The sequence below is a fragment of the Monodon monoceros genome, unplaced genomic scaffold (assembly GCF_005190385.1).
Source record: "Monodon monoceros isolate NGI ecotype Baffin Bay Population unplaced genomic scaffold, NGI_Narwhal_1 Super_Scaffold_19, whole genome shotgun sequence".
Lineage (NCBI taxonomy): Eukaryota > Metazoa > Chordata > Mammalia > Artiodactyla > Monodontidae > Monodon > Monodon monoceros.
The window spans coordinates 40,334,078-40,352,070 of NW_021703775.1; the positions used below are offsets into that span (position 1 = coordinate 40,334,078).

The 17,993-nt window shown below is 40.5% G+C and overlaps 1 pseudogene; it reads right to left on the reverse strand.

Annotated features, from left to right (window-relative positions):
* Nucleotides 1-3,465: 3,465 nt before the first annotated feature.
* The window catches only part of LOC114900459, a 35,028-nt pseudogene continuing 20,500 nt past the window's right edge, over nucleotides 3,466-17,993 (reverse strand).

Sequence of the window (17,993 nt, forward strand, 5' to 3'; positions counted from 1 at the left end):
AACCTTTATCAGTTTTTAATTTGTACCCTGGGGGATAATGGTGTCATTTCCTTGTGTTGAATGTCCTTATCCAGATAGGTGCTATAAATCAGTCAGCGAACATGTGTCTGCACTACGGACACTGCTGAGGGAAACAAAACGAACGTGATCCAGATCCTGAATTTGTGTACAACTTATACAATATGGACGAAAGACATAAGTGCTCTTTTACCAGTCTAAAAAGCCATGGAAGCACAGAGGATGAAGGGGTTAATTAAACTCCTTTCTAGGAGGAGAAATCTTTGCAGGACTCTGTACTCAAGATATTGCCCAGAACAGAGCAGACATTCAAAAATATTTATTTACTAAATGAATGATTGATAAATAAATTAATTCACCCAAAATTGTGATTTAAAACAACTATTGTTTTATTATCTCTCATGGCTTCAGTGGGTTGGAATTTGGAAGGGGTGCAGCTGGGTGGTCGAGGCTCAGGGTCTTTCTTGGGGCTGAGGTTAGATGGGGGCTAGAGGCAGTACTAGAGTTAGAAAAATGGGAGGCCAAGCAGCTGGGGGCCGCTTAGACACCTCTCTCTCTTCTTGTGTTCTCATGGCTGCCATGTGGTTTCTCCTCTTGGGCGGGTTAGTCTTCCTCATGGCATGGTGGCCTCTGTGCAGTTGGGCTTTGTATACAGTTTCAAAGTTAACAAAGCAGAAGCTTCATGGTCTTGAATGACCTAGCCACAAAAGTCAATAGCTTTGTAAATGCCATACTCTGTTAGTCAAAAGAGTCACCAAATCAGCTCATTTTAAAGAGAGGGCACATAGACCTCATCTTTTGCTTGGGAGTAGTGTCAAAGTCACATTTAAGAAGAACATAGGGGAGGGAGGTAATATCGTAACTATCTGTGGAAAATTTAGTCACCACAGTGAATATAATGTTAGTTTTTAAGACATATAATGTAAAGTTCTTACATAACATTCCTTTTTGCCTTTTTTTAAGGAATATATCATGAAATCTGAAAAAAAAATTCAGAAATGGATTTGGAATCATAAGTCAGTATAGATTATTTATGAACTCCTCAATTTCTACTCAGGTTTTTATGGTATTTCTCATAAATTAGTATCTTTTAATGTGTTGAGTCTCCATTTAGGCTTTGTCTATGAGATTGTGTGCTAAACACTTGCAAATAAAATAACATATCTAATTAAGTCACTACCATGACCAAAAACTAATCTATCAAATCAACTCTTTGGTATCATATAACAACAACAAAGTGAAACAAAGAAAAACAAACATACACATAAGCAATCCCCCAAGGCAAGCCAAGACAAAAACTTACCACATCAATAATTTACTTTTCACTTGTCAACAAGTTGCTTTGATAGGGTATAGAAGACAGAGACTTATGACAAAGAATACATCTTGGATTTGATTTTACCAAAATGTTGCATGAGGGTTACAACTAAATGGGTTTTGTTTTATTTCACATGCAAAAAATCTCTTTCCAAGAGCTTTGTGAGATATGTGAATTATTTCAGGCCCGTATGATACCACTTGGTGCACCAGAGCAGTTTAATCCACCTCTTTCACTTGTATGAACCAATACCAAGAGAGAGTAGAAAGCCTGAAAGCCTGTAGTATAAACTGCAAAGCCCCTAATGACTGAGAGTATGGTGGTAATTGGCTTCTGACCATGTGACCATGTAAACCATTCAGTGAAAAATGTGAAATAACAGATGTTCCCGTAATGTCCTCTGATTACTGGAACTTACAGCTCACTAAGGGAAATATCAAGCCTTTTATATATGTATATTATTATTTTTGTAAACGAGAAAGGTAAGAGAGCACACTTTCAAAGTTGACTTTATGATACTTTTTGGATTATAAAAAAATTGACTACTAAAAAACCTACTTTTAATGTTTTCTTTTTAAGAATTAAGTACCACACTTAAAACTTAAAGGTTTTTGTATGTTATGATTTGATTAGCATTGTAGAATAAGGATGCAGTCTGAAAAGAAAATATTTTGCTCTAAGTTTACCTTTATTATTGTACTTATGGGGAAAGAAGCTTATTAAAGGAAATATTCTGAAAATAGCATGTGAATATAGGCACAGCTGATAAATAAAACAAAATTTTATTTAAGCCATTATTAAAATATTTAAACATGCATTGGTGTTTAAGGTATAATGTTGCTAGTAGAGTCTTAAGGTTGTTTGCTGCTGAGAAACTGGGTGCTGATTTTATTTTCAAGAGATTTTTTTTTTTTTATAAATATCTCATAGCATCACAAGAAATAATAGCTCAGCATCTATCTATCTCTTCGGCTGCAAATACCTTTTCAGTTCAATCATCTCCTTCATGTGTTCTGAGCTGCTAGATTCAGACCTGGGGAAACATATTTTTCTCTTTTTCTGCAGTATTTCTTGCTTTGTTTTAGTTACCTCAATAACTCTTTCCCTTTGTTCTACTTTGGAAGGCACAGCCATTAAAGAAGTTCACAACTTATATTTTCTGTCTGAGGCTCAGAAAAGTTTCTCAGCATTTTCTCAAAGGCACATGGGTAACCTTATCACTTATGAAATTCAGGCATAAACTCCTTAATGTTTTGGCTAAAAATAAGTACCTGATTCCTTTCCCATTGCTCAACAACATTCTGGGTAACAATGCTGGGTACAGAGAATCATGTAAAATAGAATTATAATTAAAATATTTGTTCTGGCTCATTCTATTGATACTCTTTTTTCCCCCTTTTAAGGGGTATTAAATGCTTTCTTTTTCAAAATTAAAAATCAGTAATTTTAATATTAAAACTGCTAATTTAAAAAAAAGACAGAAAAAACCCCAAGGTACAATCTATAGGGAAACCCATCCTGCCCACCTGCCCACCCCCAGCCCAGTTTTAAAATGACTGTCCAGGGCTTCCCTGGTGGTGCAGTGGTTGAGAATCCGCCTGCCGATGCAGGGGACACGGGTTCATGCCCCGGCCTGGAAAGATCCCACATGCCGTGGAGCGGCTGGGCCCGTGAGCCATGGCCGCTGAGCCTGCGCGTCCGGAGCCTGTGCTCCGCAACGGGAGAGGCCGCAATAGTGAGAGGCCCGCGTAACGCAAAAAAAAAAAAAAAAAAAAAAAGACTGTCCAGCCCAGCGCGGACATTAGAAAAATTCTTTCTGCAAAGGGAGTGGGAAAGGACGGTGTGTGGAGTGGGAGGTAGCTTGGGATGCCTTGGCACCTGGGGTCCAGGGTAGCCACCTACCTGTAGGAAGGGTCAGTCTGAATCTGCCCCAGAGGCTCTGGGCCAAGTCCAGGCCCACAACCTGGGGTCAGGGTTGGCAGGTCCCACTGGAGCCAGCAGGTTAGCAGGTGTGGGTCCATGTAAAAGACTAAGAAGGGGTTGGGGTCCTGGGTTTCAGCTGCCAGCAGGGCAGGTAGGAGGTGGTCGGGTAGTTCTAGCCTTCCTCAGTTGATCAGGATGGCCCAGGCTCAAGCCCTGTCTTCTGCCAGCGTCCTCCGATTCTTCTCAGATTCCTCTACAGGGCCCAGGAAATCCTTCACGTCCTCCACCGTGGCGTCCCCTGTCGTTCCAGCATAGTGTCGTCACTGGTGGTCGAGTTGGTGGACATGGGTGAGAACACGCTTCCATCGCCGCTCCGTGGAGCCAAGATGATGCCCACGGTCCCGTTAGCCTGTCTCAGCTTTGGCAACTCTGGGAGCCTGCAGCTGGCACCGGTGGCATCGCGGGGGCCAGCTAATGTCCAGAGAGCCGAGGGGCTCTGTGATGTTCTGGACGCTTACAGAGAAGCGTTCACGCTCCCATGGAGAAATCAGGTAAAAACTGGCTGTGGTACCTGAAGACACAGGAGGTGACGCGGCTGTGTCCCCCTTCCGGCTACAGGAGTAGTACACCTGGGGTCGCAGGCCAGGCACCGAGAAGACGTGGGCATTGCCCAGGCTGGGGAGGCAGACCAGGCATGTCTTGGCATAGTCCTCTCAGGCCACGCTGGCAAGTGTAGCCAGTGCCACCTTTGTGCACGCGACAGCCCTCGTGGGCCATCGGCCTGAACTTTGTCTTGGCGCTTTCCTTGGGCAGCGTGAACTCCTTGAACGGCCCCGCCCACCCGTGAGCATGGCGCCCGCCCTACAAGTCCTGCGCCCGCCCTACAAGTCCTGCGCCTGCGCCAGAACCCACGAGGCCTCGTCATAGGTCAGGCTAGGGGCGTTTGCGTGCGTCCTACGCTGGGAGTGACGACACGAGCCCGCGGGGCGTCAGCCGCTCCTCTGAGCCCTTCCGGCGGCTCCCGCAGCTTCCTGACGCCTGCATGGCTGGAGCGTAGCAAACACGGAGCCCGAGTTGGATGTGTGGCTTCATCTCAAGGAACATGCCAGCAAAGTATCATAGAAGTGCACAGCGCCCGGGAGGGAGTCCTCGGCTGACCGGGGCTGATGCAGAGCTGCAGTGGCATCATCCCCAGGTCTTGGGGGCAGGCCTGCTCCGCCAGCAGCGTGTTGGCTTTCTGAAACTTGCTGTTGGCAGCATGCTACTTCTTGCCTGAGACTCAGCTCTTACGCATGCGCCCGAAAGACCACAGCAATTTTGTAAGCAACTTCACCTGGGATAGCGGCCTCTCCATGGCCTGGGAGTCGTTGGGGTGAAGGGTTCACTTGGCCAGACCAGGGCTCTTGCACGGGTAGTCAAAGAGGCCAAAGCCATGACTTGTGCCAAAAGCCACAGGCTGCACTCGGCGTGCTGCGAGATGGCAGGGATGGCATCGGGTGACAGCACTGAACCAGCACATGGGCTGGAAGCCGGAGGCCAGGGCAGCGGCCCAGGCGCAGGATCAGCTGCCCACGGTCCTTCCACGTGAAGCCCTCGCGGTCCTGGAGGGGGTCTACGCTGGCCATGCTGACTGCCTGCTTCTAAGGCACGTTGATTAGCTCCAGCACCAGCACCTGGCCTGCAGTGCCGGCCATCACCAGCTGGGCTGTGTACTTGCAGAACGCCAACTTCTTTCTGCACGCTGAGCAGAGGATCGTCGCTGCAGTGTTAGAAGCAGCCAATCTTAAGGAAGGGCGGCCAGTCGTCTACTGTGGCTTAGGCCAGGTTGTTGGCATGCGTGCTGTCCGTCTGGAAGAGGCCAGCAGTGCTCAAGTTGCCGGATGGTTGGGGCGCCACAGCGGAGGCATCCCAGAACCGCATGATGCTGTCCTCATGGCCAGTCAGCAGCAGCCCTTGCTGCGATGGCTACGGACTAGGTTCTGATTCCAGTGATGGGCCGGCTCGTGGTGCAGGAGGCTGGCTGGGAGCTCTGCAGCTCGCTAGCGCTCACGATGCGGGCCCACAGCTTGTCTGGGACATTGGTGACATGGGCTGAACAGGTAAGAGTGGACAGAAACTGTCTTAATATTGAACATTTACAGGAGAATAATTTTTCTAGTCCTTAACCATACCATTTCACATCCAAACATGCTAGGCCACTCAATGAGGAGTTGGGCGTATTCTTTTTTTTTTTTTTTTTTTTTTTTTTGCGGTACGCGGGCCTCCACTGCTGTGGCCTCTCCCGTTGCGGAGCACAGGCTCCGGACGCGCAGGCTCAGCGGCCATGGCTCACGGGCCCAGCCGCTCCGCGGCATGTGGGATCCTCCCGGACCGGGGCACGAATCCGCGTCCCCTGCATCGGCAGGCAGACTCTCAACCACTGCGCCACCAGGGCGTATTCTTTATTTGAAACAGGCTAGGTATGAAGAAAGATGGAGGAATCAGAGTATTAAAGATGGATTCTACTCGAACTGTCTGTACTGCAACATCTCTTAGTTCATACCAACAATATTGTTATATCTACCACTTGCAATTTCTAAGTCATTTTCTCATTAAATTAGCGGTTGAGCAGGTGTAGCTAAAAGTGTCTTCAGTCACTTCTGCCTTAATTTGAGAGACTTTTGCAAACCATTGAAATTTAATTTTGGAATCTCATTCAGTAAGCTGGAAAAACAACAATGGCAAACTGGTGTTTTGGTGTTGCTTTTACATTTGGTGATACAGTTAGGGCTTTTATTACCAAAGGAAAGTGATAACTGTGAAAAAAATCATGACAGTTCTAACAATTAGTAGATTAAAGGTTTTATATACATTATCGAACTCCCCTCAGTAATTCTGGAAATAAGAGAGGTGTAAATGCTGCTATTTGTGTTTTCTACAGAAGTCAGTAGTATTAAATTATTAAAAATATATAATATATATTTTACATGCAAATATATATACAGTGTGTGTGTATACACACACACACACACACACACACAGAATGAGAATAGCTTATAGCTTAGTTTTCCCAGTTTTTCAACTTTCTCTTCCTCATCAATGGTTTCCTTCAAGGATGTCTTTTATATAAAGCATCCTAGAATGTTCTGTTTCCCACCTCATTTATCATTTAGTTGCCATGTTTTATTCTTTGTTTCAACTGGCTAATGTTAAGAGATCGATGGTCCAGTACATAAACAAACTGACCAGAAGGGCTAGAGAAGACACCATGAGGCTCAGAACAAAACCCTTCTTACTGACATTTCCCTTATGAACACAGCCTGCTGAAAAGCTGTTATTGAATCAAGAATATATCACCAGGGCTTCCCTGGTGGCTCAGCGGTTGAGAGTCTGCCTGCCAATGCAGGGGACACGGGTTCGTGCCCCGGTCCACGAAGATCCCACATGCCGCGGAGCACCTGGGCCCGTGAGCCATGGCCGCTGAGCCTGTGCGTCCGGAGCCTGTGCTCCACAATGGGAGAGGCCACAACAGTGAGAGGCCCGCGTACCGCAAAAAAAAAAAAAAAAAAGAATATATCACCAAATGGAGGTTTGAAATTGACCACTCCACCACACACTCACCACAGTTGCAAAACTACTGCCTTGAGTTGACATCTGTCTTCTTCTTGGGTTCCTAGACCTTGTCACTAATCTCACCATTGAGCAAATATAAGTACATCTGCTTTCCAAGAAAGGTTCCTTTGCATTACAAATATTACACTATAATTTCTAAGTTAGTGCAGTAACCCATAAACATTAGCGTTGCTCCCAAACTATGCTGAATGTACAGAGTAAACCATGAGTCACAAAATATTTTCTCCAAAGCCAAGCGCATCCTTCATGTGAACAGTTTTTAAAACTGATGCAGACACGCTCATGAGCGACACTGTTGCTAATATTTAGAACTTTTTCTGACCTTTGAAACCATTCTCCAGCATTAGGTTTCGGGTCCTACAGTGAACTGAACACAAAGCTTAAAGATGAACAAATGTAAATTAAGATAAGTGTATTTTCAGTAAATATACTGGAAGGGTATGCCAAAGGAAATTTTCACATTACTTCATTTTCTGAGCTTGAATTTTTGCTTTCTTATATAGACAAGTGCATACACACACACAAACACAGTCACACATATACCTGTTGGTATACACATGCCTTGTGTTCACTAAAAATGGGCTGACATTCTGGATTTGATGATTTTCAGTGGCATAGCCTAACCAAAACTTTATCAATCGGGAATTTTAAAAGTCTGTCTTTTAGGATCTCCACTCATTCCCATCAGGTTTCTTTCCGAGTAGGTTCCCTTCTGCTGGTCAGAATCAACATTAAGAAGCATATTTGCTATCAGGTAGATGTCAACATCTGTTTTAGTTTTATTTTTTTTTAGCAGCAGAACAGCCCAGATTTTCTTTGTAATTTATTTTTGATATCACCATCATTCCATTTTCTCCATGCTTCCCTTTTGAAGTACATTTAAATCTTCCTTAAAATATAATGAGCACTCCTCTAGAGAACGCCTAACTTTATTTTAGTTCCTTTGATTTGTAATGCATAGCTTTAGCAGTCCATCTCAACATATTATTTGTTTTCATCTCACTTGGTTACTTCCTTCCAAGTAATCCATTCGGTAACGTGTCTTATAAATCTCCCATAAACAGGTAGTTTTTAAAGAAAACAAGAAAACAACTGTGGGAGTAAATGTGTTGTCCTAATTGACAGGTGTTTTGACCACTAAACCACTTTTAAATTCTCAAATTGATGTATTTGTGTGTGTGTGTGTTTTATCAGTCCTCCATGCTGTGTTGCCTGCTAATTTAGTTCAGTCTACTATCTAGGAAATAACTCCTTTCTTTCCAAGATCCAGGTCATTACTGTGAATAATTAAAAAGCAAGGCTCTACCCTATTGGTAAATTCTTTCCACCTTGAAATAATTCCGTTGCGTGGCACAGCTGTGGTCATCATGCCCGACCCTTCACCCAGTTTTCAGGCTCCTTTGCCAGCTCCCTGCCTATGGTGGGTCTGCACTTTAGGTACTCACTTTCCTTGCTGATTTCCTGACGATATAAGTATAATATTAAATGCACATGCAGTTCCTTACCGTGTTCCTCTTTTGTGCCAATTATGTATCTTGATTTGGTCTTTTGTGTCTATTTTTTCCTAACTTACACAGACCTTCTTCTCCAGCAAAATCGAATATGTGCAGCATCAGTTAGTGTCCTGCCCCAAATGTTCTCTCTCGCGTCTCTCAAGGTGCAAGCTTAGTGCTAGACTTTCCTTTTTTCATGCTGCTTAGAAATTCTATGACATTCATTGTCTGTGCTATTTTTGGTAGATGCCCAATAAATCTTTCTGAATTGAAATATGTATTTCTTTCATTAAAATATAAGCTCCTTGGGGACAGGGACTGTGCCTTAGTGCCACTTGCAATGTACATTTGGTATTAGATATTTTAATTTTTTTTTAGAAATTTAGTTATTTTTTGCTGTGTTGGGTCGTCGTTGCTGTGCGCAGGCTTTCTCTAGTTGCGGGGAGCGGGGGCCCCTTTTCGTTGCAGTGCGCGGGCTTCTCATTGCTGTGGCTTCTCTTGTTGAGGAGCACGGGCTCTAGGCGCGTGGGCCCAGTAGTTGTGGCGCGTGGGCTCAGTAGTTGTGGCGCACGAGCTTAGCTGCTCTGTGGCATGTGTGACCTTCCCGGACCAGGGATTGAACCTGTGTCCCCTGCGTTGGCAGGTAGATTTCCTAACCAGTGCGCCACCAGGGGAGTCTGGTATTGGATATTTTAAAAACCTATTTTTTTGATTGACAGATTGGTTTGATAAGCTATTTTCCTTGAGTTTCTCTTTTTTAGAAAGGTCAGACTTTTGATTTGTCTACTCTTACAAGTCGTCTATTTCACATGGTAGTTCCGTAAAGGGATTTAGCTATTTCCTTACTATGTCACTATCCTTCTTCTGGCTCTTCTAGATTTTGCTGTGTGTATCTTATGGGGAAAGAAAGCATTTGTCCAGTCTGCTTCTTTATAGGAATAACTGGAAGGGCAATAATTCGGCATTTGTTAGTTTTTAAAAAATGGAAGGAAGGGGAGGCTTTTAATTGTATGGGAAATTTAATTAGATTTAGACTAATTAAATTCATTTTTTATATTAACATGTGCACAAATATTATTGCATCTCGTTAGATTTCATTCTTCTAGCCTTACTGAACAATATTCAGTAGTAGTTTCAGATTACAATAAGTTCATTATGAAGATAAGGTGGAATTAGTGTAGGAAGCTCAGCTGGTTGAAGGGGTCTGTACTTTAATTACTGCAGAGGGTGTGCATATTAATTACAACACAAGTGATATTTACTGTACCTCAGGAACATATGACAGGGTAAAGATACTGACAGCACCAGCTAATAAACTCAGTATGATAATGAGGAGAAAAGACCATAAAAATAGAAGGAAATAAAATTATTCATAAAGTATATTGATCCCAAAGTAAAGACATTAAGCTCTGATGAAGGGCAACAAAAGGGAAGCTCCTCGCTTTATCAAACAAATAACCAAAGTAGAGAAATGTTAGCAGGGAGACAGATTGTCATTATCCTGGTCACATGATCACACTCCAGAGAGTACACAGGAGCCATAAAATGGGAGATTTTTAATAAATCAGCAGAAAGCCATACTGTCACCTGCAGGAACCGAGGTCGCAGTGGCTAAGGACAGCTCCTGGGAGTGGAGAAGTCGGATATGCTGCAGGGCAAACAGGGAAGGAACCGCACGCACACAAAATCTGGTTCAAGAGCCACTGTGCCCTATGGAAAAGAGAGGGGGCACCTACAAATACTCTGAAAATAGTTCTCAGTAGCAACCCAGAGGCCATCACTCACTTTTCCCTGTGGTTTGAAATCACCAGCTGTGATTTTGAGATGGTGAAGGGAAACCAGTGGGGCTTGGTTGGATAATTGTTCCCAGGAAATGCTCATTTCTGCCATGATCCTGTCTAAATTTATACAGCTCAAAGGAAAGTTCAAATTTTGGCCTAGAGTGGTTAAATCTGAAGTTTTATTTTTGTTTTTACATGGGCCTTCCAAAAGAATGGTCATTTTTAAAACAATTATTTAGTCAACTACTAGCATTTATAAACAAGTTTATTTTAGAAAAAAAAATTGGCCAACATGCTGATTCTTCATTTACATTAAATAATTAATATAGTCATGCTTTTGCTAAGTATGTATTTGTTATTTTGGAGTTTATTAGCGAGAATCTGCCAGATACTGCTCATAGTTGACATATCATGGAAAGAAAGGATATTAATTACCTATTTATTTTAACACATGAAATGATGATGTGGACCAAACTCTTTGAATAGCTTTAAGTTAATTTTATGAGGAAAACATTTTTTTGTGGGCGTATGTATGATTTTACTGTATATTGGAAATATGTGATATATATTTGTATATGTGATCTTGAGTGTGTATATAATAGAATATGCAGTTCTGGTTCAAACACCTCCAAAGAATAAATTATTATTCACTAGAACCTAGAGAAAATGGAGAGAAGGGCATACCTAGGGCAGTACATAACCTGGGCCTGCATCTTGGTAACAAAATTAGAGTCGTCTGGAGACAGAAGACAAAAGAAGAGAGTCCTCATTTTGGTTGAAATCCATAAAATCATGAACTGAAAGGATTAGACATCAAATTACAGAATTAAATTATGGAAAAAATCTCACTTTGCAACTTAGGCAAGACAAATACAAGGAATAACTGATTCCCTCACATCTGAAGTATTTTAAGTTATGCATCCTGGAACAGAAGTGACGATAGCCCTGGACACTATCATGAAGTAGGGGTGCCATCCCTTGTTTCCAATTTCTCCCTCTGCCCTTTTCAGGGCCTTACTTTTATCCATCCCTAATATATTCCTGTGGTTTCACGCTAGCTTTTCTCTCCTTTGGTGGTGGGTTGAAAAGTTGTTTCACTCACATTAAGATGAAATATATCCAGCGATATTTTTATTTTAATAGCACAATGCTTCATGTAAGCTCACATGTTATAACTTGACTGTTAATGAAGTAGTTATATACAAGTAGAAGAATCCACCTGAAATTACTCAGATGTATCAAATATGCATATGACCCACATGAAAGGTCAAACATAGAATATGGGGAAAAGAGGTGGTAATTCAAGTTTTATAATTGTTATTGTTGTGAAATGGGTTACTTTCTTTTTTTAAAAATTTTTATTGGAGTATAGTTGATTTACAATGTTGCGTTAGTTTCAGGCAAAGTGAATGTTATACATATATCCACTGTTTTTTTTTAAAGATTCTTTTTCCATATAGGCCATTACAGAGTATTGAGTAGAGTTCCTTGTGGAAATGGGTTACTTTAATCAATATATGTGTGACATTACAATGTTAAGGCACAAGGGTATGGGACTGTTTGGTACCTGGAACGTGGTGGGTTGGTGTTTGATACATATTTATTGAATGAATAAATAAAAAATGATTGAATGAATTGACCTCAGGTGGTGTTTGATCAGTCTTTGAAAATTATTGGCAGTGTTTCTGCTATGCCTAGTGAACTGGGTACTGGCTGTCACACTGGCCTTGGGCTTTTGTGCTAGCAGGTCCTAATTACAGTATCTCTGTCATCACCTGAGATGTGAATGCTGGCTGGAGGATTACCACTGTTGGGTGGCTAGGCCCTTGCCCCGTGTTTGGATGTAAAGGATATAGGTCATAATGGGAGATTGATGCACTTGTGTTGAAATCTGGAACATGAAGCTGTCTGCATCTCACCCCTTGGGAGGTTCAAACAGTTATGATAAATATAAATAGCTTTAGCAGACTTTCAGTTATCAAGATGTTGATGTATGTTTTCTTGTTCAAAATATCCTGACACTTGGAATCAAAAGAATGGTTTAGGTGCATACCAATTATATGTACAAGCTTCTTGGAAACAGATGGGAAATTACAAGCCTATAACCCCCTATCAACTAGGATTTAGGCTGGGCTTAGTTGAGTATAATTACGATTTTCTGTTACTGTTTTTTGGGTGCCTGATATAACATTACTTCTCTTTGACAAGGTTGACAAATTTTTTCCTGAAAAAATCATACTAAGAGGAAACTCACAAGGTTCCTGCTGCCCTTGTGCCATCTCATTGCCCTTAGCTTCTTCCCTTCCCTCATATACATTGCTTCAGTGATCTGTAGTTCATTGTTCACCATTATTTTTCATCCTTTTCCCATCTATTGATAATTTGGTTCTGATACTGTTTCTGCAATTGATACTTTCTCTTTTACGTGTTCTTACCTTACTGGTTAATTTTTTAAATTGCCATTCGGGAACCGCTCTTTTCTTTTTCAGCAGAGAAAGAGTTGAGTTTATTGAGAAACTAGTTTAGGGACATCAATCGATCAATGTCCATTTAAGAAAGGTCAGTCTTTAGATTCCTTCATTTATTTCTTCTTTGAATTATGAGGAGATAAAGAATATTTGATGCAGGTATTAAATAGACATGGAGTCTGATGTTCAACATGTTGGAGAAAGCAGAGGATTTAGGAATTAAAATAGCAGTGAGACAAAATGGGTTGTATTACCTAAAGATTGGGATAACAGCCTATATCATCAACTTAAGGAAATTGTTAGTTTTACATTTGAAATAAGTATATGAGCAATCTAACCACACTACATTGGTTAAAGTTAAATATTTAAGTTTAAACACAATAAGTGACCTTTAAAAATATGAAATTACATTTGACCCAATATGCTTTGTAATCTCTACAGTTACAGGGAGCCACAAAACCCTTGTGTTTCAACTACACAGAACATCTTGTTGATTTTCACTGCAGTGGAGTGAAAATTAGAGAAATTTCCCAAAGCATTTGAACCTTAGTGCAGAGTTTAAATCCTTTACGCACCTCAAGCTCCAAGTAATTTCATAGATTAAAGTTTCAGAAGGTTAAGTTTCTGGTATAAAAAGTTTGTGTTTGTGTACATTGATAATTAGAAAAAAGCAGTTCATGAAAATCTGAGGAGGTATGATTGAATAGATAATTAAAAATCATAACATTCTAATCAATAAAAGAGATGGATATGATTGCTCTTGCCATTCTATTTCTTGGACCTTGTAAATCTTCATAAATCCTTTTCCTTTTTTTTTTTAAGATCATGTTGTATATTCATTACCACAAAGTGGGAGTCATAGTCAAGGTTTCCTGTAAGTCTTAGGTTGTAGAGCTCCAGCGAATGTGCTAAAGTAATAATTCATGAGAAACCTCAAAAGTGCCTCATAGAATATGGTATTAATAGAAATGGAGGAACAGAAAAGGCAACCTGTGATGGAAAATTCACAAATCTCTTAGAAATTGGATCAACAATGGATCCAACATCACTAGGATCAACAAATGGATCAACATCACTAGGAATTCTTGAGAAGGGGGAAGGTGCTGTGCTTGTATTTGATTTAACAATAACAAACACCAAAGCAAAACTGATTTCATTTGGGAAGGATCATTTTTTCAGTTACCTTTTCTGAAATAATCCCCACCCTCTGTTCCCTCATTCCTGTTACAATTAGTCATTACCTACTGTTGCTTGTGATTTGTTGGCAGTCTCTAACTGCAATCTGTTGCTCTGTGACAGATCGATTCTTTTAGCCCAGACTCATTCCTGAATTCAGCCAAAATTAAAAAGAATTATATATATATGTGTGTGTACATACACACACACACACACATTATATTCCTCTGGCTAATGTGGGAGATCATTCTTTAAAAAGGTGCTTTTAAGGGAGACCATTAATGAACCCTGCATGTATACAGCAGGAGTGAACACTATTAAGTGACGCCCTATGCAGAATGGGTTCAGAATGCAGATGTGTAGACTGTGGACTTTGAAGTATATTCTTTTAAGTCGTCACTTTTAAAGGAGATAATTTCAGAGCAATCTTTTTGTTAGAGAAGAGGTGTTGCTTCTGAGCCTACTGAAGAGAATTTGTAGAAATCTTGTTTATACCCACACACATAGATGTATACACACACCACTGCATTTAAATAATTCCAGTAAGATTCATATTCCTCGGGTTTTTTCAGAAAAAGAAATTAAAGTTTTGTTGCAATCAATTTAACAGTCAGAGCTTTGGTGTAGCAAAATATATGCTTCGTAGCCCTTCAAAATTTATGCAGTTTGTACATATAGATATATGCTGTATATATTTTGAAGTGATTCGTATGTTGAATTTTTTTCCTCACTTAAAACCATGCCGCATAATTGATTGGGAGAGTTACTGTCGTCACAGTCTATTTTTGCAGCAAAGCAGAGGCTATTTGAGATGCTTGTGGGTTTTTTTTTTTTCTTAAATGCTTTTACTTTTGCAAGGAAAGGAAAAACTAGTCATTATATAGCAAGATACTATTCATTGTTGGTTTGTTCTGAACAATGCGGAATTAAGTAACGTTATTGCGTGACAAGATCAATATGTAAAAAAACACATTTTCTCCATTAGCCTTTGGTGTTACTGTTGTCTGACTCAGTGCAACCGTATTTGGTGAAACACACACACAATCATACACGCTCATATACTCTCTGACATTTTAAAAATGTGTAGTCTGTTGAGTTTGCTACCTTACAGATCCAAGGAACAGCTTGCTTCTCAACATTTATATATAATGTTACCTCAGTCACAAGGCCAGGGCCACAAGAGTTGCCAAATTAAGGAAATTGGTGGGCTAGTGAGGAAAATACTGCTGAGCCAAAAGGCAGATGTTTCACCGTATGTTACACATTGGTGGAATACCCTCAATCGGTCAGCATCATTTTCTCGAAGTATAAACTAGCCACTCTCCTGGTTCCTCTTTCCATTTCAGGTTTTTAAAGGGGCCCCTTGTTTGGCTGCTGGAAAACTACCAGCTTTCCTCACTCTAAAAATAAGACAAGGTAGTCATTCATGACCACTTGAGAAATTTCTTACCGCTTGAGAAATTTACTCTGACCACTTGAGAAATACTTAAAAAATCTTTTTCAAGCTCAATTTGGAAGGTGGCTGCAGGTATTATGGTCATTATGCAACTTTACAAATAAATCCATGACAGCTGATACAGAATTTAAACAGTATATCAATATATGCATGCCATAGGGGCTAGTAAATAGCATACGCAGGATTAGGTTGCAAAATGCTTGCATTTTTAGTCTAATTACTCTTCTTATCAAATCCTTTTATGAATAAAAAGAAAAGTCCTTAAACATAGAAGTGTGGAAATTGAGAACTGAAAATGTTACTCCAAGTAACCAAGGGATATAGAAAGGGGCAGCTCTGTTATACTTTGTTTTGCATTATTACTGCCTTTAAAATCATTTAGTATAATCTTTTTCCAAAATTATAAGGATTTTTCTTTACAATTAAAAATGTTTTTTACAATTTTATAACTTTACAGACTTAAGACTAGAAAAATCATTTAAGTGAACACACTAATTCATTGAAACATTACATAAGATTAAAGTCTACTTTTAACATGATATTGTACATAGGCTCTAAAGACTTTATCAAATTATTTGGATTTTACTAGATCTGAATAAATAGCAGAAAACACACAGTAACTAATTCAAACATATTTCTTTGTTCTGGTAAATTACTACATATGCTTCTAGCTCCCTAGTATCGGTGGTTCTATAAAAGGAGAATTTCTTTTTTTTTTGCCATCCCAGTGTGTTTTATCCACCATTTAAAAACACATTTGAAATATATTGCAATCGTGTGAGAAGTGACATAAATACATTTGGTGATTAATATTTATTTGATCAACTGTGAGTGCAACAATATGACTTCTAATTTGAAACCACACAAGCTTCCTTTTCAGCAATCCTGCCTTTCAAAGCCTTTCATTTGCTATAGCACAGGCTGATCTTGGAAAGAGAATCTGTTAGACGTACTTTACCCTACCCTTTTTCCAACTTAACTGTTGAAACAGGACAGTGGGCATTTAGCCCTATTTCCAGGTGTGCCATATTGAAACTTGTAAAATGTGTGAGGGGATGGGGAAACTCTTAGACTCTAGGCCTCTGGGTGATTCCGGAGAGCTTGGCCTGTTGACATTTGTTCCAGGGTGTGTGTATTTGAAGGTCTATATTACGTTGTCTGCAATATATAAACATGCTCCCATACATATTCTGTAAAAATGGCAGAGTAGATGTCAGGAAGGCGTCTCCCAATGTTAAATAATGATTCTGTTCCTTCCCATATTGTTATTCCTATTGTTTTATTTCTATCCCCTGTGCTTGTGGTGTCTTTTGTGGTGCTTCAGCTGTGATGAGATGGCGGGTGAACAGCTTCATCCAGAATTGACGCCAGCTGGTTTGGAAGACTGGCAAACCCTCAACTTTCCTTCTATCCACCACGTTAGAGATTGACTTTATTATCTGCTGTAGCTCCACGCCATGCCCAGTCTCCAGTGGCCCAGAATGCAGGCACGTAACACAGCCCCATTCACCATCGCACTTATTTTGATTTAGTCATAACTTCAGGAATTGCCTTTTAACAACAACCTCAAAAAAAGTGAGGGTCATCTACTTCTAATGCTGGAAACCCTGTGATAATCTGTTCCATGCATTCAAATGAAAATATGACTTCTTGGCAGAGAATAGCATTATAATGTAAAATCCCATATGCTGTTATACAGTATGTTGCAATCTGTTTTACGGCTGCCTCTATTCTAACGAGTGAATACTGCCAATAAAGCAATTGAAGATAACACTAATTGCTTATTTCTGTGATCCATAATTTTTATGGCTGCCTTATAGCTCTTTAGTCAAATAGATGCTTTTTGGCCTTTAAGATCTAGAACTCATGTACTGTAGCAATTGAAACTGGAAATGTACATGCTGGCCTGAGAGGCTTTTCTGTACTTGATGGATAGGATTCAGCAGAAAAATAATGGAAAGGTGCGAAAAAAAAATATAGAAGTCTTAAATGGGCTCTGACAGGTAAACACAAGATTTTATCAGTACTTAGGTAACTTTAAATAAATGTATACATATATGGCTGTGTATGAAACAAAATTAGGCTGTTAGGTCTTCTTTGCCTTCATGCATTTTGGGGCCTGTTGAACGCAAAAGTAACCATGGAAGGCGTTGGTGGTGTGTGAGCACAGCTAGTTGGAGACTGTGTTTGATCTTGGCCTTTTCCACATACTGACTTTGTGATCTTGAGCCAGTGATTCAGCTTTTCTGAGTTTAGGTTCCTCTTAGGAATGCTGTGATGACTAACTGGATGGGACACGCTTTGATGACTGTAGAATACTCTACCCATGTTAGTGATTGTCTCTGCTTGATCCCTGTTTGGGGCCATCATGACATGCTTTCTCATGAATAATCTTACAGAAACTCCAGATTATACAGCATTTGTCCAAGAATTTTTCCAGTCTTTTGCCCCTCAAAGACTGTGAGCCAGCAACACTGGCCTCCCCTAGGAGCTTGGTAGAGATGCAGGATCTCTGTCTCCACCCCAGACCTGCTGACCAGACTCTTCCTTTTATCAAGATCCTTAGGTGATTAGTATACACGCTTGTCTAACGTACCTCATAGATGAGGGAGTTGAGATGCAGCAAGGTGAAGTGATTCACAAGAGGTCTGTAATGTGTTCAGAGTTAAGCTGGGACCAGAGTTCAGGTGTTCAGACCCTAAATCCAATCCACACTTGTCTCCACCTTAAAATAGAGAAGGTTTAATT